Source organism: Pecten maximus, chromosome 10 (genome assembly GCF_902652985.1).
Source record: "Pecten maximus chromosome 10, xPecMax1.1, whole genome shotgun sequence".
NCBI lineage: Eukaryota > Metazoa > Mollusca > Bivalvia > Pectinida > Pectinidae > Pecten > Pecten maximus.
This window is the reverse complement of record NC_047024.1, coordinates 38,121,211-38,146,580: the sequence shown is the minus strand read 5'-3', so window position 1 is coordinate 38,146,580 and position 25,370 is coordinate 38,121,211. Positions and strand designations below refer to the sequence as shown.

The window sequence follows — 25,370 nt, the reverse complement described above, 5'->3', positions numbered from 1 at the left end:
ACTTGTGAGGGTGTCCATCAGACGTACGACATACAAAAACAAACTTGTGAGGGTGTCCATCAGACGTACGACATACAAAAACAAACTTGTGAGGGTGGTCCATCTGACGTACGCAATATAAAATCAAACAAAACATGTTGTCATATAGTGTATTTTATTATTTTTCAACAAAAGTAAACACTGTTTTCTATTTTCGATTTAGATATACATTGTATAATCAAAAGTGCCAATTTTAATCTATTTGATATATTTTCTTCACCTGATAGGAAATAAAAGACAATGGTATTCTTGTAAGTACCTCAAGAGATTTGTAATTATTCACCTTTCCTGGAGCGATTTGTATAGTTGCATGTCTTACAGTAATTCGGAGAAGGATGTATATCTAGGATGATAATATCCGCGTTTCTAAATGATCATTATAACTGGATTCGCAGATAATGGAATAAAGACAAAAGCATCTATTTCGTCCATCGACTTTACTTTTTGTTGGCTCGTTTAAAATCATAAATTAATTCAAAATTTTAAAACAGAAATTGGCAATAACAATAACGGATTGATGAGACGAAACGGAAAAGTCAATACCTCATACAGAATTTATATCATTATGTTACATTGTTCACAGAATGTGTTTTTTTTTTCAATTTAAACGCTACTGTAAGACCCTTCCTTGTATACTGTCTTGAGAAAGTCGAAATTAGACATTACAAGCTTCCACATCAAATATTGTATCATAAATGTGATATTGATATATGCTTGTCACCCTTTCATGTATAAGTCGATATGGTTTTTTTTAAAGCGAGGTACATTCAAAGTAATGGTATCACATAAGGGGTGTAGGTTAAAATGGCACTTCTACATGGAATATGTTAAAACAACCCGCTATCTACAGGAAATACAAATGAATAACAAATAATGCAAATAAATTAAAATGCGGATAAACTACCGCCATGTTTACGTGTATGCGAGAGATAGGATGTCCGATGACCATTTATCAGGCCGACGACAGGAAGTTTACTGGAATTATATTTATACAAGATTGTGTTGCTTTTCAGTTCCGGGTAGTCAGTGTCCTCCAAGAAAAAAGTGATCACGGAGAAGAAAGATTATCAGCAGTACATCACCGGTTAATGATCAGTTACAAGAGATCTTCTGTTTTACGGTTCCAGAAACCAGGAATCTACAACAGAGGAAAAAGAAAGATGAAAGATGATATTGGAAATTGACAATTACAGGGAGATAATCTCGAATGTAGTCTCAGTAACCAGGGACCTACATAATAGGCAAGTTAACATAATATTGACAGTTACCGTGTCTTGAACCTAAAACCTAGGAGAGTACTTGAAGTGACTTTGTTTATAATACATATAATTGACTTAATGGTATACAATACTTTAATCAACTAGACAGTAGACATTATAATTGAAATATATTTTATTATATAATAGTGCCTCGCTGTTAAAATACCCTGCAAACATTTAATACAAAGGGTTTCACATCGACCAATATTAAGCGAGTTCTGTTTGTACTTACCCAGCGTTACCTACGACAACAAAGCCTGTAGGCAGACAAACCTCGGCGTTCCGCACTTATAGTCCGCTTCCCTCTACTCGTTGTCAAAGAAAAACAAATCACTCATGAAGCAGACAATTGAGGTTATGGAAAATAATTTATGCATACATTTTCCTAAAATGTTCAAAACAAAACTTTGATTGTGAATTGTTGATGTCGTTGCTTTGAAAGAATCTCTCCAACAAGGTGTTTCTTTTCTGTTGACGAATAATTTAGAAATTTAAGAGCTCTCGGAATGCCCCGGGGGGTAACAGAGAGGCAGCTTTTATAGACAATGTCTTTATTTTGATGCTGAAATTTGACATTTTTGTAATGAATAGTGAAAGGAGGCGAGTGAAACATGTTGTAGTGTTATGCATGTCAAGGGAGGATCATCGGATATTTACAACATCACGGAAAATATTTCAAAGATGTAAACACAGACAGATTAAAATAATTAAGATACACCAGTAATCATTTTGTATTGTTTTGTACCATACATCGCGTTGGTATGTTAATTTATTGCCAGGGTCATTTAAGGACGTGCCAGGTTTGGAGGTGGAGGAAAGCCGGAGTACACGGAGAAAAACCACCGGCCTACGGTCAGTACCTGGCAACTGCCCCGCGTAGGTTTCGAACTCGCAACTTACAGGTGGAGGGCTAGTGATAAAATGTTGGGACACCTTAACCACTCGACCACCACGACCCCGGGAACTCACTATACAGTGTGAATGTTACAGACAGAACTGTATAACTCGCGGGATTCGATATGATGATCTGCTTTTAGGACTATTCCGTTGGCAGTTGGGTTATGCAGCGATACATTGAAGTTTCGAATCCAGATAGTTTAAACGGATTTTTTGGCTAGTCATACTTGAAATCGGACGTACAAGTCGAAATTATAAATTAAGCGATTCTAGGGGTGTGTGGTGCGGTAGGGGTCGTACTACTTTGCCCTTGATAATCTTAATGTAATACTAGACTAAACAGAATACTTGGTCAGCGTAGTAACAAAACCTGTATTACATAAAAGGTAAAAATGAGTGAAGCACTACCTTTAACTCACTTCACAACCAAAAAAAGCTTATATTTTAAGAAACTGTCTATGTATTCCATTTATATTATAACCTATTAGAAAATCCACCTTCAAGTCATGAACAGTTTAAACAATTTAGCTTTTTGACCAAAAAAGCTTCCAACCAGCTGTCAAACCGAAACCGAAGTTTGGTCAACGTATGCATAGCAACCTCCCGAAGAAATATAGTTTCAAACCTAATTGTGCTTTGGATGTTTCGTCTATGTAAATTTACATACACAATTCTATACCATTCGCTATTCCATAAGTAATATGTAAATAATATAGATATTTGTTTCGGTTAATGAAATGCATTAGAATACAGATGTTTTCCATCCAGATCGGAATTAACACCAAACTATATATGACAGGTGTATCTAAGAGCAGCAGTGCTTGTTGCAGGAAAATATATACATCGTAGGTTATCCCTAACCTTTATTGTAAGTATTTATAAAAATCAACCACGTTACATGATCAATATCACACTTCTCATCACTGACGTGCTTTTAAATTTGATATTGTAGTATACCTACAGCATCATGATGTCCTGGAAGTCACAGTTGACCGAGTTACATATGTTGCCGATTTGGGAGAGGTATTCGGACATCTTCAGCTCACTGATGTGGCGTCTTGTCCTTTAGAACAAAAAAAAATTAATATGAAACAGAGAGAAAGCAAATATCACAGAACAAAGCGCATACCATACCAGGTCTAACAATACAACATATCATCTAATCATAAACTGTCTGCCTGTTATTAGCTTTTTATCATTTTACTACTTTTCGGTAAGTATTCAGTGAAAATTTACTTTTTTGAGACTTTCATTTGAAAAGTATTCACCGTAGAATGGAAACTGCCTTATGATATAGGGGGCTGGTTGACATAATTACCTACGATTTACATATCACAATCACCTATATTGCCGATGCATATTTCAAGCATTTTGATTGGCTATTATATAGGCGTTAAAAGTGGTCAATGCCAATTTAATAAAATCTCGGGAAAATATCAAAATGCATTTTGCCTCTAGATGTCCATCTTTTTTCGTTGACTTTATTTGAAAGCGTTGTGTCCAGCTTAACAAGAAAAATTAAAAACACTTTCCAATCAAGTACACTGCGTTCGGTATCAGGGAGGAAGCAAGCTTTGCCGTTTCCTGTTTGGCGACATTTCCGCAATCTATGCTTCCTTCCAAAGACATCTAAGAATTCCGTCTGTATCATATTCTTTTTCTCTTTATGTGGCGGACTCATTTAATGCTTTCTTTCAAGCACGGTTTCGTTCGGTCATTTTTGTTAATTTCATAACAACAGGTTTCGTAATGCATTATGTCATAGGGAAGCTCTATATGGGAGCATCATTTGCATGTGATTTCGCCATCTCCACGATTTACATTGGCCCGATATTTACATCTTTATTTATGTAATTACACATTTCTCGGATCTAATTGATTTTTAATAAGGGATATTGCCTATATCTTATTTATTTTGTATGTTGTTCACTTAAATCAGAAACATGTTGATTACATTATAGCTATTTACATAACTGACGACATCACTAGGAAAACTTTAATTCCACACTGATAACTCCATCACTATTATTACTTTTCAATTATTAACTCATCATTGCAGATTATTTGACTGGAACAGCTATACTGTAGTGTAAAAGATAAGGATTATGGAAGAGTAAGTGATTAAGTGACACCGATCATACGATGGGTATGCTTGGATTCATACAATTTTTACAACTGAATTTGTTTTGCACATCGATTACATTTTTTGTTTGTATAATTCAGTTGAAGGGGAATCCTCGATTTTATATTTTGAAATAGTACATAACCTTTCGATAGTTTGGATAAATGACAAATTTCTGGTAAAAGTTAAGTATACATGAAGGATGATCCGGAATATTCGAGGAAAATATAAAAAAAAACACCTTAAATCTAGTTAACGATTGTATATCAGGATTGTAGATTATGGTTCCTCTTGACCAATGAACTAAATGTACTAGGCCAGTGTTCTGCCATTGACCCCGTGACATTCACACTGCAATGAACCACGACCTGACTTTTGATACTTCAGGTTCTGCCGTGCAGTGCTTGTTTTACTTTAATCTAGGTCAGCGGTTTGTAAACGCACAACCGTGCCATGATAGCTTCGAACGCTGCAATTGGTATCTTGCCGTACTTTGTACCTTTGATCTAGGTCAAGAGTTTGACAGTATTACCATGGTTACTGATGTTTTTCTTAATAACTATCCATATACATGTACTTAGGAAATATCGGGATGTAATCTGAAAGACACGCCTTCTTTCGGAAACATTTTAGCGTTACCATCCTAGAAGTTTCAAGGGACATCTTTCCTTTTTTCTACCTTCATCTTTTCTACTCGTGTTTTTACTGTTAACAGTTTGACGTTGTGTATTGACAAGGAGTTTTTTTTTTGTTTTTTGCTTGTTTTTTTTTTTTACTCATCGTTCACGTAAGCAACCATATATGGAGCTCGATGTACAAATAAGAAAAGAAACCTCAAAGTCATAAATGATAAATGATAACATTAGAATGATGAAGGTAGGTGTCTAAAAATTAAAGTAATCTTCAGTGGCCTAGTTCTACATCATTACATTACGACCTGTTACAGTGCCATAGTGCCATAGGGATGTTTATTCCAGGCACATATGCAGCGACAACAATAAAAACATATCTAGTCTTTGTCATTTTGATTTTTATCCGCCAGGCGTAATGTTTTTAAGCTTTATTGAGCTCACATTTCATGTAATAGGTGTCCTCTCTCTCCATATTGATTTGAAAAGTATAGATATTAAATCCACATAACGTACTTTATCCCTTCTCAAGACAGAGCTTAATCACTCTAAATAAGGCCTTGGCTCATACTCGCACACGACATCCCCATAAATAAAACACTCCATCCAGGTATAATTACCGAACACGAACAATGCAGTGCTGATTGGAAGAGAAAGTGACACTTTCCCGTGACACGACCATGGTTTAATATTAATAATTTTGTACGATGCACACTTTCAGTTACTTTTAATCGTGACATGTCCAACACGGTGGATTAACATACAGGGTATATAATTTACCCAAGGGTGTTGTACGCGGTTCTTATTACGAGAACAACATCGATGAAGCAGGTGTCCCTTCCTGAACATTTGGTCTTAACGAGTATACGCCCCAGTGTAATGTTATATCACCTTTTGTCCTTGATCGGTTGATAGGTAGAAATTATAACGTACGTATTTTTTAATCTATCTCGCCTTACAAATCACTGTCCATTCCTATTATTGATGATCACTTCACGTTTTAACATTCAGGACGTAAAACTCAACATCCAGATTTTAATGTTGAAAAAATGTAAAGTCTCAAAAGTATTTTCAAATTTGAAAATAAAGTGGATGTCTAGAATATTATTCATATTGTACATGTATTGACCTTTTAAAGCACGTTATGATTGGTTCCATTGATATAATTGTTTACAGCTAAGGAAAAAATGTACGACCTATGTAATGCAATCCCAAAAGGTTTTGTCTAAATATATTGCCTGTGTTACTTAAATTTCAGAATGGAGGATGAATTTATTATCAAGCATTATTCATCCTAAATGGTAAGAAATTCCGCGGGGCCTTTATAAATCTCCAACTCATGTGAAGTTATACGAGAGATGCAAGCCATGAAATATTGCATGCTCAATTGATTATTCTGGGAGCGCTCAGACAGCATTCTCTATAACGGTTTAACTGCATGCCGAATTAATGCAGGAATGGTTTTAGTTGAAGAATTTTCGGAATGTAAAACTTTTCGTAAAATCTCACAGTATACACTCATTATTTTAACGTAGTCAGATGACTTTACAATGGCATTATATATTAAGACAATTCAAAAAAAATTTAGAGTAAGATCCAGTAGAGTCACCAATGACCCATCCAGCTGTTTCGCCCCTGCAGGACTCGTCAGTAGTGCTAGCGACACTATACGGCTGTTTCGCCCTTGTAGATCTCGTCGGTGGTGCTTGTGACACCATACAGCTGTTTCGACCTTGTATGACTGGTCAGTGATGCTAGTGACACCTTGCAGCTGTTTCGCCCTTGTAGGACTCGATAGTGTTGCTAGCGACACCATACAGATGTTTCGCCTTTGTAGAACTCGTCAGTGGTGTTAAGGGCCTAAAGTGTTGAAGCCTAGGATACGACTAAGTGGACTGAGATAGGTCGAAAGAGGTATCTAAATCTACAGATATATAGATAAATAGGCAGAGGTGCAATGACCTCATGTTTCAATTACATAATTTTCAATAGTGTATGTCAAAAAATGCCAAGTTAACGCGTATGAATTCAAAAGTGACATGCAGGTTCCGGCTATCGTCGGGGAATAAAGTCCACCAGCATTGTATACTACCTGCACTCTCAAAGGATTGTACAAATTACAAATACGATATTCACTCCTAAGTTATCATCATCAAAACGTAAAAACTATAAACGCTTGTTTTGATAAAAACGAAATATACGGATCGCTATATATCACGGATATAGACAGGTTACTCTTGATCAACAGGTGTCTGTTTGTTAACTATGGATGCCAGTGAAACTGACATCGATTTATTTTGATGTCTGACTCCCAAAATAATTTTACCAAATACAGCACTGAGACTAAATACAAGATTTAAAAGACATTATCTCGTCCCGATATTTTTCACCCTGTCATCAAACAGCTAACGACAGAAATAGATACTGATTATCAACAGCAGTAATTCGTTAAGTAATGTCCGGACTGTGTATGGATAGAAACTTTAGAAAATTCCAAAGCAAGACTTTTACATATTTGGAAAATAGATTCTACTATTCGTTGTCTTATATTATTGTCTTGATATCAAAAAGTAATGATAAAACTACAAGTCTGTGGTCATGCTAACAATACTAGACTTTGCTATTACTAACTCTACAGGTTTGTGGTCACGCTAACTTTACTGGTTTGTGGTCATGCTAATACTACTGGTTTGTGGTTATGCTAACACTACAGGTTTGTAGTCAAGCTGACACTACAGATCTGTGGTCATGCCAACACCACAGATATGTGGTCATACTAAAACCACAGGTTTGTTATCATGCTAACACTACAGGTTTGTGGTCATGCTAACACCATAGGTTTGTGGTCAGGATAACACTACAAGGTTTTGGTCATGCTAACACTACAGGTTTGTGGTCATGCTAACACTACAAGTTTGTGGTCATGCTAACACTACAAGTTTGTGGTCATGCTAACACTACAGGTTTGTGGTCATGCTAACACCATAGGTTTATGGTCATGCCAACACCACATGTTTGTGGTCATGCTAACACCACATGTTTGTGGTCATGCTAACACCACAGGTTTGTGGTAATGCTGACACTACAAGTTTGTGGTCATGCTAACGCCACAGGTTTATGGTCATGCCAACACTACAGGTTTATGGTCATGCTAACATTACAGGTTTGTGGTCATGCTAACACTACTGGTTTGTGGTCATGCTAACACTTCAGGTTTGTGGTCATGCTAACACTACAAGTTTGTGGTCATGCTAACGCCACAGGTTTATGGTCATGCTAACACTACAGGTTTGTGGTCATGCTAACACTACAGGTTTGTGGTCATGCTGATACTACAGGTTTATGGTCATGCTAACATTACAGGTTTGTGGTCATGCTAACACTACAGGTTTGTGGTCATGCTAACACTATTGGTTTGTGGTCATGCTAACACTACTGGTTTGTGGTCATGCTAACACTTCAGGTTAGTGGTCATGCTGACACTACAGGTTTGTGGTCATGCTAAAACTACAGGTTTGTAATCATGCTTATATTACTGCTTTGTGGTCATGCTAACACTACAGGTTTGTGGTCATGCTAACATTACTGGTTTGTGGTCATGCTAACACTACAGGTTTTTAGTGATTGATATTCTACTTGTTTGTGGTCATGCATACTTTACAGGCTTGTGGTCATGTCATTAATTCTTTATTGAGTTCATGCGAAAAGACAATAAATCTTACCTGTCTTTGATGATGTTACCATCCAAATTTCCGAGTGAGTGGGATAAGACCAAAGATAAACCACACGCTACTAATATAGATACGTCTAACCTCATACCTGAAAAAGGAAACAACTTACATCATACAACAACATATAATAAAGAATAACGTACATACATTCACCTTAACGTATAGCCATGAACCTTGATGTATAGCCGTAAACAAAGAGGATATCTAACAGTGTCTTCGGTAATACCAAATACATTTTACGAGTAGGTCTAATACTTTTTATATTTTTCACGAGTGCGCACGAGCGAAAAAAAAAAGATCAAAATATTAGCCGCAATAGTGAAATATTTAATATTACTGAATTTACTGTTTGATATTTTGCTTAATATGCCTACATTATTTTAGCAAAATATACCGGATCAACTTTTAATTTTCCCCATTGTCGTTTGTTAGCAGTGTTTTGATTGGTCACTAGTGAAAATATATTTTTTTATAGTATGAAAATGTTCCATATTTCACTGGTATAAATGTAACAATTTAGTATATTAGTTAATCCATATACATAAACGTGTATCGGTATACATTGACGTATATACATACACCTTAACGTATATCCGCATACACTTACAGATATCCGTATACATTAAAGTATATACATACAACTTCAATTTTATTCGTATTCATTGACGTATATCGGTAAACCTATCACAAACGATCAATTTACATCAACCACTAACATCAAATAACATTTCAGTATTCTAACCGTATATCTGTATATTTGTTACGGAGAAACAATAAGGTCAGCAAAATGTATAAAACGGTATACAATCCTCTACTACGGTGTTCCAAATTAAATTGCTCAACCATTTCCCAGAAACCTTCCATAACGTTGCGCCGAAAGGACAAGCTCCATTCATTTACATGTTCATCTATAGACAGTGTATTTGAGCATTCAAAGTTATCATTAAAATGATTGGCTTCCTTAAGAAATGAACTGTTCTTCTCAATGCAGCATTAGGGGGAATTTTTTTTTTTTTAAAAGGTAAATAATGTAGCGACTAATTTCATGACAAAGAAGTATGCACATTGATATTCATATATGCATAAAGAGTCCAATAAAACTGCTATATATAGTAAGATTCCTGCACTACTTTAAAAGAGGTATAAACAATATTTAATGATGACGTTGGTCATCGTTAGCCAATCAGTTGGTGATTCATTACAACGATTTTACTTCTGATATAAAGCATCACTTGTATCCTGTCGAAATGTTTCCGTCATACTCCAATAGTCATATAAATGTGTTTTATTACCTGTTAAAATGGCAGTAAAACAAAATATACATCGGTAAGTTATATTTTTACAGCACATGCGATTGATAGGTCAATCCCGTACAGCCAACACAGGTTTAGGAACTTTCAGAGCATCACTCACTTTAAACGATTTTTGGATGTATCCTTTCTGCAATGTGTTCTATTACATAGAATTAACACAAACTCGATGGCACCAATCCAGAGAATTTGTAATTTACCTGATCAGTGTGGAGCTGTTGGCGTACGACGTTTCTTTGCGTTTGATGAACATCACAAGACCTTTATTACCCTTCAACCCTTACAAAGAATACCTCTAATTTTCATTGGTTGATGGGTTTAAATGTCACTTCCGAGAACAAATAATAAACACAATCGTAATATTATTTTTATGTCACTTCACTTGCCTCCATATCTGGATGGTAAATGAGCGTGTTTACAATCATTTGAGGGGGAATGGATACTATTACACGAGCAATATTAATCTGATGTTATAAAGAATGGTTATTTGACAGGAAATCACTGGTCTGGAGTTTCGTAATGTGACTGGGATCCTCAAAATGGTGCGGAGCCCCATAGCATTGGAAATAGGATTTGGCAAGGAATTCCGAATGAGATCTCTTCGGGACAATGACAACCGGGGGTCATCAATCAAACATGTGTATACACAAAACAAACCGTGAAATGAATAAGAAACGCTGAATAGAGAAAACGCCCGCACGTCTTCAAAACGATTAGATGATGAATTGGGCATTACGTCGATGCTTGTTTAAATATTCATCACATCACACCGTGTCAATATATTGTCCAATTTACATTGAAATATATATTTTATTCAACAGATTTATGAAAGCAAATATTGTTTAACATTGATTAATTTCCTGTAAGTCGTTCATAGATATTCGTTTCCATTCTTGTGCTGGACGCAACAATCCCATGTTTTATTGTCCGACATAAAGTAAGCTAGACGGTAGACCGAGCCGAGTAAATTACCGATCAATGGAATTAGTGTGTTGTCGACTTGTACATCAGAACGCAAATGTAATATAAATTCCATACTCTGACCAACACTATTCAGCTTCTGTGGTCTTTTTTCATCCTTTGGCATCTTGAAATGTTTGTCTTTTAACGGTTTGCTATATTTTTGCCTGTATGTTGACGGTTTAATATCTTTTATCCCTGTATGTTGACGGTTTAATATCTTTTATCCCTGTATGTTGACGGTTTGATGTATTTTGGCCCAGTATGTTGACGGTTTGATATATTTTTGCCCAGTATGTTGACGGTTTGATATATTTTGGCCCTGTATGTTGACGGTTTGATATATTTTGGCCCAGTATGTTGACGGTTTGATATATTTTGGCCCTGTATGTTGACGGTTTGATATATTTTGGCCCAGTATGTTGACGGTTTGATATATTTTGGCCCAGTATGTTGACGGTTTGATATATTTTGGCCCAGTTTGTTGACGGTTTGATATATTTTGGCCCAGTATGTTGAAGGTTTGATATATTTTGGCCTAGTATGTTGAAGGTTTGATATATTTTGGCCTAGTATGTTGACGGTTTGGTATATTTTGGCCCAGTATGTTGACGGTTTGATATATTTTGGCCTAGTATGTTGAAGGTTTGATATATTTTGGCCTAGTATGTTGAAGGTTTGATATATTTTGGCCCAGTATGTTGACGGTTTGATATATTTTGGCCTAGTATGTTGAAGGTTTGATATATTTTGGCCTAGTATGTTGAAGGTTTGATATATTTTGGCCTAGTATGTTGAAGGTTTGATATATTTTGGCCTAGTATGTTGACGGTTTGATATATTTTGGCCTAGTATGTTGACGGTTTGATATATTTTGGCCCTGTATGTTGACGGTTTGATATATTTTGGCCCTGTTTATTGACGGTTTGATGTATTTTGGCCCAGTATATTGACGGTTTGATATATTTTGGCCCTGTATGTTGACGGTTTGATATATTTTGGCCCTGTTTATTGACGGTTTGATGTATTTTGGCCCAGTATATTGACGGTTTGATATATTTTGGCCCTGTATGTTGACGGTTTGATATCTTTTATCCCTGTATGTTGACGGTTTGATATATTTTGGCCCAGTATGTTGACGGTTTGATATATTTTGGCCCAGTATGTTGACGTTTTGATATATTTTGGCCCTGTTTATTGACGGTTTGATATATTTTGGCCCTGTATGTTGACGGTTTGATATCTTTTATCCCTGTATGTTGACGGTTTGATATATTTTGGCCCAGTATGTTGACGGTTTGATATATTTTGGCCCAGTATGTTGACGTTTTGATATATTTTGGCCCTGTTTATTGACGGTTTGATATATTTTGGCCCTGTATGTTGACGGTTTGATATCTTTTATCCCTGTATGTTGACGGTTTGATATCTTTTATCCCTGTATGTTGACGGTTTGATATATTTTGGCCCAGTATGTTGACGGTTTGATATATTTTGGCCCAGTATGTTGACGTTTTGATATATTTTGGCCCTGTTTATTGACGGTTTGATGTATTTTGGCCCAGTATATTGACGTTTTAATATATTTTGGCCCTTTATGTTGACGGTTTTATTTAGCTTTGCCCTGTTTATTGAGGGTTTGGTATGTTTGCGGTGTATGTTGACGGTTTGATATATTTTGGCCCTGTGTGTCGACAGTTTGATATATTTTCTCCTTCATGCTGACATTTTTTTAAAATTTATCTGTCCTTGTATATTCATTATTTGATTTTTTTGTGCTGGCATCATGACGCTTTGATTAATTCGCCCTTGTATAATCACGCTTTATACTATTTTGTCCTGGTATCATTTCACTTTGATTAATTCGTCCTTCAATATCCACGATTAGATTTATTTATATCATAATTTGACGCTTGATAAAGTTGACGTTTGCATACGGTAGGCATTTGTATATTGACATTGTAAGTGTGCTATATATTGTCTAAGTATGTAAGCATTAAGATATGACTTGTCAACTGCTAAATATGTAAAGCCCATTTTGTGTGTATGCTCTAAAGATTAACTACCCAGCAGGGGCAGGGCGTAAGTGATTGTAAGAGGCGAATACATTTGGGATATTATCTTTTCTCTTTTTCTTACCAACTTTCGTTTGCCCTTGTGAGGAAGGCTTTGAGTTCTGCCCCCGAGCCGAGACATTTCATAATCTTTAAGGATGGTAGTTGCTACTCCTGCTTAGCGCTCAGCATACTAAGAGTGGGGCGACTGGTTCACCCGTTGTCAGTATAATGTGACCGGGTGGGGTGTCCTGCTGGGGTGTCTTCGGCAGTATGCCTCAGTGAGGTAGCACTATAAATCGGCAAACGTTCCGGACTTCACATAACCATACCACAGCCTCCAAAAACACACATAAACACTCAGCACACGCACGGAAGGCCGTCCTTAAAAGACCATAGATGTTGATAGGACGTTAAACAAATTCAACCAAACCAAACCAAACTCTTAGGATTACAATGTATTAATCACTTCATTTTACGGTTCAAATGGATTTGTGATGGTACTATTGTTTTATTTTGGTAATGCTATTGTTTTATTGTGATAAAAATACTATTATCTTGAAAATACTGTATCATTTTATAAATGCGGTAATATCATAGTTTTATTGTGATAATACTGTTCTATAATTGTGGTAGTATATTATATGAATGTCTTCTATTTAACGTTTGATATAAATTATATGTTCATCTTATTACCCCCCCCCCCCCCCCCCCCCCCTAACTCCCACCCATCCAACCAACAAGATTATTCGTCTTATCAAAACTAACGTCACTGTACATCAGTAAATTCTGACGATGCATCACTAGTGAAACAGAGTCTGAGAACATACACATTAGCACAGACAAAAACTTCCGGCGGAAGTGATTAACATTTCTCTGACATAAATGTATGTGATAAACCGACTTCCGGTCAGCCACGAGGTTTTTGTATCAATCGAATCGGTTAAGTGAATGCGGATCACGAGATAAAAAGTACAATTGAAAGGAAAAGAACCTTAAAGTCATCGAAACGAATACCACTGTTCTCTGACGTGAAGCATAAAACAATGTAACAGGGTCTGTTGTACAAGTACAGTAATCGCCATACAGTTATGTAAACAAATCCTATCTTTTGAATATCTCAAATCATTTTGTCTAGTCTACCAAAGAATAAAAAACCCACTATTGTCCTGGGCAAAATCAGAGTCGTTTCCACATCAGTTAAGTGTTTTGTTTCGATAAGTTTAATTTCTAATATAAAACATGAATGTGTCCCATTATTCCGCCTACCTTTATACTCGGCTATTGGAATGCTATTAATGGGAACATTTACTTGGTAACAACATGTTTCCAACATAGTATCGTTTAATGGGCCCCAAGTAGTGTGCATTATCTTCACTCTGTCTAGTTATATTTAGTGTAGTTTTTGAATTACGTGAATTTCTGTAGTAATTGTATATATATATATATGATCTTACTTTGGTGATATCGGAACAGGAACAAAAGAAACTACTAATCCCCAAAACGACCCATCATAGCTCATAGAAGCGTCAATGTTGTTCCTTTAATCCTTTTACGCCTAAACATCAAAAGTTATCGGACAACACGTAAATTTGTTACCAATCAACTGCCTCAATTTCATCACCATGGCAACCAAGATTGTTGAAATTAACATTGTTTGGCATATCTTAAAAACCTATACTCATTTGTAAGGTTTTAACTGTGTAATTGGTAATACCCAATCACACATTTTCAAAATCAGTTTACCACAACAGCCGTTATCTACAGCAGAAGGAGACTCTAGCGGCACAGATGGCATATCTAGACAAACTCTTTTCATGATGATGCGACCAGTAGTTTCAGAGAAAAACTGTGGAAACATTCATGACTGAATAAGAAGAAGAAGAAGAAAGAAAATCTTGCCTGGCGTGGTATTGTTTAACGTCTTTTATTAGCTACGGTCATTTACGGTTTAAGGACACCTCTTAAGTGTGGAAAATGTGTGAAGTGTATAAGTGTGTGTCCGACCCACAAATTGATGAGCGACAAACCATTTGTATAGACTAGTATTCCTCAGCAAAGGACAGAACCGAAATCCTACCTCACATGGGCGAACGCTCAACTAAAGACAAAATGAAAGGCAGTTCCAAGTGAGACAGTGGGAAGAAGAAAAGTTATTTAGAAATAATACATACCACATTTTGTCACCTAATACGATCATGCAGTGGGTAAGGACTTCGTTTGGGGGACATTATGAAAAAGAATTGTCTGATCTTATTTATTTATGGTCCAACGTAATCTAAACAACACATTTCTGTCGAAAAAAATTGCGAGAATTTTTTTTTTTTAATAACAGTATCGACTTCATTTATATGAGAGAACATGTTCTTGAAATGGAAGGCTCATGATAATGCCAATATCTTTTGTATCGTGAAACGATCACGACGCTGTGTTTTGGAATGATTGATTGGTTTGGTGTATTTTGTTTAACGTCCTATTAACAGCTAAGGTCATTTTATGACGGCCTCCCGTGCGTGCGACATGCATGCGTGTGGCGAGTGCGTATGTGTGTGTTGGGAGGCTGCGGTATGTTCGTGGTAAGTCTCCTTGTGATAGGCCGGAACTTTTGCCGATTTATAGTGCGACCTCACTGGAGCATACTGCCGAAGACATCCAGCAGGACACCCCACCCGGTCACATTATACTGACAACGGGCGAACCAGTCGTCCCACTCCCAAAATGCTGAGCGCTAAGCACGAGTGGCAACTTCCATTTTTAAAGACTCTGGTATGTCTCGGCCAGGGGGCAGAACCCATAGCCTTCCTCACAGGGGCGAACGCTCAACTTGAAGACCAAAAGTGAGGCATTGTCAAGGGAGACATTAGGAAGAAGAAAGTTGTTCAGAAAGAAGAGAAAAGATAAGATCCCAAATTTAGTCGCCTTTTACGATCATGCAATGGGGGCAGCAGGTACAATTCTTACGCCCTACCTGCAGGACAATGGAATGATTGATGTCTCGACGATCCATACATAAATTGTTTGTAGAACTCCATTTCTATAAATACAAGCTGTTTGTTAATATTTAGTTCGTGACAGAAATTAATACTTATAGCTCATTCGCTACTGCCAAATATTAAAATGCGACCAGTTGTTTATACTTATAGTATACATATCTATATATGCGTCATGAGGTTTAGTAATCCTAGTAACACTTTACATATCGTTAAATGTTCTGTATGTTAAAGTCCCCGATGCTCTTTGACAGATCCGGGTAACTGACTGTTCTTCTGATGATTTCCGGCGAGTAATCCGATGGCGTGAGCGCCAGTGAAAACCATAGTGTGGATGTACATTATGTTGTATAACAATGTATCTATTGAAACCAAAGTGTCAAACAACTGATCAATATTTGTAGAATTGCTTTCAATAAGATCGCGATTTCAAAATAAAAAACACCAGATACAGCCAATTAAATGTCATATGAAGTAGTCAGAGAATATCTAAGGGCGTGTAGTTACCAATTCTATATAATACTACCTAATGAAAATGGCTGCTGTATTAAGCTATTTGCATATTTTTCATTTAAATGCTTTCCACGAAATGGCCCTACCATTTCTATGACGTGATTAGACGTATTCAGCGCATGCCGTGGGGTTGTCAGGTAAAACTCTCTACCACTCTAGCTATATACAGGCTAGCTTTTCTACATCCTACCTATCAATTACCTTTACCCATAAAGGGATGTAAAACTAGAAGATAAAAGGATGGGCAGGATAAAATATCGCTTAAAATAAGAGACCAACATCCGCTATTTTATCGGAAAACTAGAAAGATTAATTTCGTCTATTGTGTAGAGCAGTAAAAAGAAGCTTGCTTTTAAGTAAGAGCCTGTTACTTAGGAGTCGTCACTAGAACTGGTCAGTTGTACTAAGTAACGCTTGGACGTGTGGACACCCAGAGACCAAGGTATGTTATATAGTCAAATTTTCCATATCAGTATAGAGAAATAAGACGTCTCACATTTAAAGAAACTATCAACGAGAACGGAGATTATGTAAACCAAACTAACCAATAAGGAAATTATTCTTAAAATATTATAATTGATAGATTTACAGCAATGATAATACTGCCGTTGTCTTATGTCACTAACACAATTTTCTACTCTGATAATAAAGTGAATTGTACAATTGTATATATATATATATATTGCATTTTTGCTGCAGCGATGAGATTTTGCAGTGAAAATATAAGTTTTTCGTTTTTGATCAATCAGAGCGAACCTTTGTATTCTTCTCGTTGAAACTTGCCAATTTTTCAAGTCGAAGCGAAAATAGATAAATAACCTTACTTGGTTATTTTGCTGTCTTTCTGAAATATTCAGGCTAGTTTTTGGCAAAATACTCACTTGACGTTAGCTTTTTGCGCTGGTCAGTCCTTTGAAAATGGCGGCGTCAAGTTGACGTGGAGTAACGTCACAAAGAGATGACTCACGAATTATGTTACTGATTCTCGCACCTTTTGACACTATTTATATTTCGATGTTTTTAATTTTGTTTTGAATTATATAAAATGCAATAAAAAGAAAATGGAATGGTTTTCTGTTTAATATAACATAAATTTCACTCGTATGATAGAATATTTCGATATTTATCACTCGTGCTTCGCACTCGTGAAAATATCGATATTCTGTCATACTCGTGAAATATATGTTATTTCAAACGAGAAACCATTCAATATCCTCTATATATGTGTAAAGATGTATTTAAGCATGGATTTTGAAACAGAAAACCGGTATTTTGAATTGTACTTGGTTGAATTTCTATATTTTTTTCCACAGGTATATAAGTGCTATTTGGATATTTTTTTTCATTTTAAGTAAAGATGGCGGCCTCTTCTGTATACAACGAGCTTGATATACATGTAATATGTTGATGTGAAGTAAATGTTTATTTCAGACGGGATAATAACACCCACATTTATGAAATGTGCACTACTATCGTTTTCACCCGAATATATATCCATTTCCGGTCTAAACCCGTCTTCAGTTTATTTTCGACTAAATGATGATGTTAATTTAAGATAGAAATTTGCTGACATATTTTCACTTTATAACATCGTATCACCGTACACTATCAATTAACATTGACGTTGGACTCGTAAATCTCACGAGACAGGGAGCTTTCTAGATGACGTCGTCTTTTAGACATTTATCTCATCAATAATATTCCGTTCGGTAAGATAAATCTACTTTCTGTCACTCCTTGATTAAAATTACGAGGATTGAACTAATGTCACGATATTGCATAACTTCGAATCAGCATGTCTTAGCAAGGAGAACATGTTAAATGACGTTCGATAAGCTTTTTTTTTGTCTAAATAGAGCTGTTCCTTGATCGCATTAACTTCAATAAATGGGAATATTGGTCAATCAAAGTCATAATATCCGCTTAAGATGTGTAAAACCAAAATAAAAATTTGAAAATTTCGCCTGGGGTTCAGCACGATACTTGGGGATATGGGCATCTTATACTCTACAAATGAGCCATGACTTTATTTACAGACTCCAACGGGACCGACGATGTACGTGCAGCTGTTCGTTTGCCTATGCTGCTGTGTTGTCATGGTCACACCTAGGGCGGCAGCACCTAGAGACCACAGGTAAGATTATTATTTATGTTTTTGTACCAGACAAGTATAAGATCTGATAGGGGAATGTACAATTTTTGCAGTGAAAATATTTTTTCTTATATTTACTACAGGAAGACTAATAAGTCAGTGGTCATGTATGTAGAAACAATGACTTTTCAAATGCAGCGTGCAGTATTTTACGTACTACCTTTTTTACTTCTTTCTCTTTGGCATTGTGTATTGCATTATTAATTTTCTATAACTCGTGATTCCTGCTTTTTTTCTTTTTCAATAGTGCGGTTTCTATAGATTTACTTTAGCTGACTAATAGAGCGTGTAATTCAAATCATTAAAAAAATGAAAACAAACTCATCTCAACTAATGGTAAAACACATGTTTTCATAACCAGACGGTAAAAATATTTAACTGGAGGATATAAGATCGTTTCTTAATTTTTTGTTTCAGGACGACAGTTCTATGGCGTAGTAGATTTGTTTAATAAAGACTGTTGGCTATGTTACATTTTTAATGCAACCGATTCGAAAATGCAATTATCCTATTAAGTTCGGTGTATAGTTTTAAGGTAAGACATTATGTCATAATTCAGCATATCAAAATCACACGAAAACACGAGGCCAAAGAGATGCATTGTTATACATAATATCTTTAAAAAGTAAGATGGAGTGTTAATGTATGTTAACTGTATGTACCTATAACTTTGATGCAATAATACCACAATAGTTTGAGAGGTAGTACCAACATAACCAGTGATTATTTACTCCGATTCAGCTGTGTGACCAGAATGCTGAGGGGTTCTTAGAGTACAGATAAGGTATATATTATAACATATTAACAATGATAGCAAAAGTATAAGGGAATACCACAGAGTAAATATAAAGTGGGAAAACAGTCAAAACACAAAACTGAAACAACATTGTTGTATGTTGCGATACTGACATTATCCAGATTTGCAGACATTCCATGGAGAATATAAAGAACGTCATCAAAATGTCAAGTCAAAGTTACACACGGAAAGTCTCTAGCATTATTGCTTTAACTGGTAACGCAAAAGGCGTAATGTCTTTCTAAGCTCGTCATCGTAGAGATGCTGGGAATCTAGTGACGTTCTTTGTCTAAAAATAATGATTGAAACCATTATCAACACCAATATGGACATTGAAGTTGTCATTATTCAGGAATTTGATCAAAGTTACAACTTCGGTAAAACAATTAGGATTCACTTAATCCTTCACTGGTACTCCTTTTTTTTATTGTATTACCGACAATATATTCCAAAGTTTAAATGAATGTTGTTTTTATTGTGTGTTAAAATGAAATGAATGAAATGTCAAAAATGTTGAAGTTTGGTTTGGTTTGGTTTATTTTGTTTAACGTCCTATTAACAGCTAAGGTCATTTAAGGACGGCCTCCTGTGCGTGCGACATGCATGCGTGTGGTGAGTACGTATGTGTGTTTTGGGAGGCTGCTGTATATTAAAGAATATCTAACAAATAACTGAATAGAAAGTAAATTGCTCAATTACTTTCTTCAAATGTGAAACACGCTTAAATCGAGTTTTGCAATTACATTCCAAGCTAAATGTATTTATGCCAGTCTCCACATCTAGATTTCACTTTTAAAAAAGCCATATGATCCCGTTGATAATTAGCCTGTCAATGTGAATGTACCGACAGTCGCTTGAATTGATAACCGTTGGAATCAGAGCGTTTCAACTTCCGATATACTACATTTTTAGGAAACTACTTTCTAATTTTTGTTTTAAACCATCTTTCTATAGGACAAATAAAGTTAAAGAAACCAGACGAATGGTTGAACGTATTGTTTATCTTCATAACGCAACGCTTAGTGTCTCCTAGAGCTGAGAGGGATACCTCTAATCATTAGAGTTTCAAAATCGCAAACATAAACATTAATATTTCACAGTGACTCATTACAAACGACAAGGTTTTAATCAAAACCCCGACACTTGATTCCATAAACAAATCGATGTTATTGATGGGTTGAAGGATTAGGATGTATCTTTTATGCTTTTATGACATTGTTAACAATTAACTTTTGACAAATCATGTTGGTAATAAATATTTTTCGTTAAAAAAGCTAACCTCAAATATAAAGTATATATATAATCAAATCAGTTATGTAATGCTTTGTCCAAATCAGTTACCAGTTTACAGAGAATGTCCTACCAGAATGTGTCTCACGAGGTTATTATGTATTTAGGATTTTAATAATATCGCGTGAGGTCTGTTATAGTTATTCAATTCGAATGTAGATAGCACACAAACCATTCACAAGTGATTTGAGTCGTAAATGACATGAACGCGTCGAGAAACACGAACGCTAACATTTGTATAGTGTTTACTGTTACTGCTTCCATAGTTCTAATTGGTAAAAAAGGGGAAAATGTAATATAACCTACAATAAATAGGACAAAATAAAACCAGAACATAGATCATTGCGGAAATACATAGGTAAAAAAGGGAGAAATACGACTAAAAATAAACTAAACGTATACAGAGTGATATGGACACCTTTAATGTAGCTTTATTTCTACACATACCTTCATGAAACATGGATTTTGATTATTTTGGCCACTGGTAATTTTGAAAATACACAAAGTACTTTATTATTGGGTTTCCTGAACGGCTATATGAATAACCGCATTATTTCCTTTCCCAGTAACGTATTTCCAGTGATCTGTATAGATAACTTACGACTATTCTCAAATTAAATACATTTTAAATTTGTATTGACATTTTGTCTCGTCAAACAGTATCATCGGCATCACTATCTAAAGATTTTTTATACTTCATTCGTTTATCCATACATGGTGGATAGGGAGTAATTCATTATCTCGGTCGATTCCGTCAAGGTTTTGGGCAGTGACGGAATCTGCCGAAATGTTGCTATTAGGTTGGCAGAGTCCGATGTAACTGACAGCGTTGCTACTAGAAATGGTACATAAATGTATCCGAGAATTCATTTACCGTTACATTACAAGATAGCTAGCCGAACTGGAAGCTGAGATTTAACGACGAATAAAAAAAGAATAACAATGTATTTGACGCAGACTCAATACGAAACGATATTGATGTTCATCATTATTTCTACATGCGTGGATCTTTCACTGATACCGTTGTACGGAAATAGATCAAATGACCATTTCCATTTAGCTATACATGTGTATGCATAAATAGATATCACGATACATATTTCGAGATTTCAGTATTATTAAGTTAATATTCAATAAGGTGTCATAATGTATTTTTGTAATTGTCTTCTGTTGTATATTTATTACGCAGGAGACGATGGAATGGTCGACAGTACATATTTATCACTACAAAATATATGGTTAAACAAGGCAATACAGACATATGACGTTTTGCCATTTATTCTATGAAATACGTATTAGTTACAAATGCTGGTTTCAAATTTATATTACATAGTATGGTTACGGAGCATTAACAAAATAAGATAACAAAAAATAACATACACAGCTAAAACCCCAGTCTTGTCAGTTATAATCAGTATAGGAGCTCGTCATCTCATTCGTTATCACAAACTTCACCTTTTGTTGTTGAAGTAGCAATATAACCAAGCAAATGCTATTGATTAATTCTGACAAACGTCGTCGTCATACATCTGTGATAAAACAACTCATGTGCAGAAATATTAAATTAAATGTAAAAAAAATATATCAGTTATTACATATTAACAAAGAATTCAATTAGGATTGTTAACATAATTGACAGAAACAAAATTGCGAAAAAAGAACATATTTCAAAAAAACTAGCAAAAGGATATATAAGTTAATATTGGCATGCTATATTAAAATGGCTAGACTCAATGCATGTGATCCCTTGATCCCTTTTATGGTATCATGTTTGTTACTGCATATTTCAATAACAGTTGTTTCCGTTTTCCTTGATGTTCTTACTTTAAATGAAAGTAGAGGTTTTAATGATCAACACTCTCGTGGACGGAAGGAATGAGGAAGTAGTAGGAACTAATCTGATGCATGCGATTTTAGCATTATATAAATAACGCTTGTGTTTTGGGTAATAACACTAATTAAGCATGAGTGTCTGCATTTGCATCCGTGGTTGCATACTATACAAGGGGGTTTATTGGTAATTTGAGTCATATAATTACAGAGGATTTTCCTTTGATATTCTATGATTCAGAATACCATGTTTTAGATAAGACCTTCACGTGACCTTGTATATCACAGGGGAGAGGGGTATAAGGTGTAACTTATGCATATTGTGATTGTAGGGAGAAACAGGCACTCGAGGTAGCACTTCTATACCGGGTTGCTGTCCGGTTATTCGTTTGGTAAACAACTGTGATTTTGAAGCTTCACTATCGTTTGTTTTGATATTTGTGAAGCACATAATGTGCCATACTGGTTACTGTAAGCGGTCATACAAACATATCCTATACTCCTTTAGTTATATACCAAAACCGTAGTTTATTTGGTAAGCCATAAACTCACTGATGTAGCTAGTCAGGGGTATGTTGTTTATCTGGTAAGACAAACACTCACTCTTGTAGCCATTCAAGGATAGAATGTTTATTTGGTAAGCAACACACTCACTTTTGTAGCTACATTGTAGTCAGGGATATGTTGTTTATTTGGTAAGCCATACAATTATGTAGCTATTAAGGGGTATATTGTTTATTTGGTAAGCCACACACTCACTTATGTAGCTATTAACGGGGATGTTGTTTATTTGGTAAGCCACGCAATCACTTATGTAGCTTGTCAGGGGTATGTTGTTTATTTGGTAAGCCACGCAATCACTTATGTAGCTAGCCAGGGGTATGTTGTTTATTCAGTAAGCCACACACTCACTTATGTAGCTATTAAGGGATATGCTGTTTATTTGATAAGACAAACACTCAGTCTTGTAGCCATTCAAGGATAAAATGTTTATTTGGTAAGCAACACACTAACTTTTGTAGTCAGTCAGGGGTATGTTGTTTATTTGGTAAGCCACACACTTATGTAGCTAGTCAGGGGTATGTTGTTTATTTGGAAAGCCACACACTCACTGATGTAGCTAGTCAGGGGTATGTTGTTTATTTGGTAAGCCACACACTCACTTATGTAGCTAGTCAGGGGTATGTTGTTTATTTGGTAAGCCACGCAATCACTTATGTAGCTAGTCAGGGGTATGTTGTTTATTTGGTAAGCCACACACTCACTTATGTAGCTAGTCAGGGGTATGTTGTTTATTTGGTAAGCCACACACTCACTTATGTAGCTAGTCAGGGGTATGTTGTTTATTTGGTAAGCTTCATACTCAATGTTGTTGTAGGGAACAACCAACCAATTGAAAAAATATGTTTTTGAAACAGCCCCTGTGTATAGAACGTTGAGCCAAGGATAAAATGTCTGGCAGTCACTGATTGGCCAGTATGTTCTGAAGTGAGAAAATAGATATGTAGCCTGATAGGTAACTATCAATAAGAAATGTTGATATAAATTTCGTAAGTCCGATTGGTTTTTTTCCCAAAAGTTCACGTAATAATAGTAAACAGGTAAACATTTAAGATTTTTGAGAATTTTTACTGCGAAATTCACCTATTTTCAAAATGGCTACCCTGGAGAAAATTTGAGCTGAAGGACCCAACTTTTTTTTTTGATTAGGTGTTATATCAGACCCTAAACTTTTGTTATAAACCATAATCGTCATATTCAATTCAAGAATTTGAATGAAATAATCCAAAACGTTAACACTAAAGTCTATGGGAAAACAATTGGTTGGTTGGTCTCTGTAGCTTGTCTACTTGTCAAATTGTTGTTAAACAAAGTATCAAGTTGTATTAGAATCTCAAAAAGTGCAGATGAATCGCGATGTAAATTAATTTAGGTTTGTGGTTGATCTGTAAGTAAGTCCTACTAAAGACATTCTCTGTCATTGAACGCAATGTTTTACTTCGTAGTTTTTTTTATTATGATTTAAAGCCAATTTTCTCGTTCGTTTAAAGTCTCATCACTATCATGAATGGTTGCTTGATTTCCCAATATCATCTGATGATAGGTCACTGCAGTCTTTACAACTCACTTAATTGTTTACGTGGTGGTATTATTAAAAAAATACATTCAAAGTAAAAATGAACCTTTGAACGAGATTTAAATATAATACACATAAACAAATATACTATACACTATTGTCTGTTTTTATTAGTCATTATATACTGTGGAAAGATAAGAGCAGTATTAATGGATACATGATTCTCACTAGAGTAGGGTTTTAAAGAGCTATGGTGATAGCGCCTTTCCTTACTTACCATGATAGTCGTTACAACACAGTGTATATTGATCTGGTATGACGTTTTCATTGCTCCATTGACAATATCAATGACCAAGCAACTCAGAAAATTTTGTAATATTTTCATCTTATTGCTAGACATGCATTGTTTCGAACGAATGATATCGTTTTTGAACTTTCCTCGTCTCGTTCTGGCATAAGGTTACATGCACCAAACTCTAGCGTATCATTACAATGTACATTTTGACAAAAGACGCACGCTCGTTTAAATTATACTGGATATTGGTTTAACGCTAGGGTCTTATAACAGGTTATTAAATATCATACAGTTCGGACAGGACAAGGGTAATACCACAATATAAATATTCGGCCAGAAACAGATAATCATAATCGAAATAAAAATGAATAAATACAAAAAAGATATAGGGAAAAAAGTAAGAAGACCACGTGATCACCTGGCAGT

General features: G+C 35.5%; 1 long non-coding RNA gene across 3 annotated transcripts in view; it reads right to left on the bottom strand.

The window, feature by feature from the left end:
- Positions 1-137: 137 nt before the first annotated feature.
- Positions 138-25,370, bottom strand: part of LOC117336394 — a 40,416-nt gene continuing 15,183 nt past the window's right edge. For 2 of the 3 annotated variants that reach the window (XR_004534597.1, XR_004534599.1), the window contains exons 2-5: positions 8,669-8,765; positions 3,157-3,258; positions 1,531-1,603; positions 138-1,177 (exon numbers count right to left, since the gene is read on the bottom strand). This is a non-coding gene — a long non-coding RNA (uncharacterized LOC117336394). Of the gene's footprint in view, positions 1,178-1,530; positions 1,607-3,156; positions 3,259-8,668; positions 8,766-25,370 lie in introns of all 3 variants that reach the window. The other variant, XR_004534598.1, reaches the window with a different exon arrangement.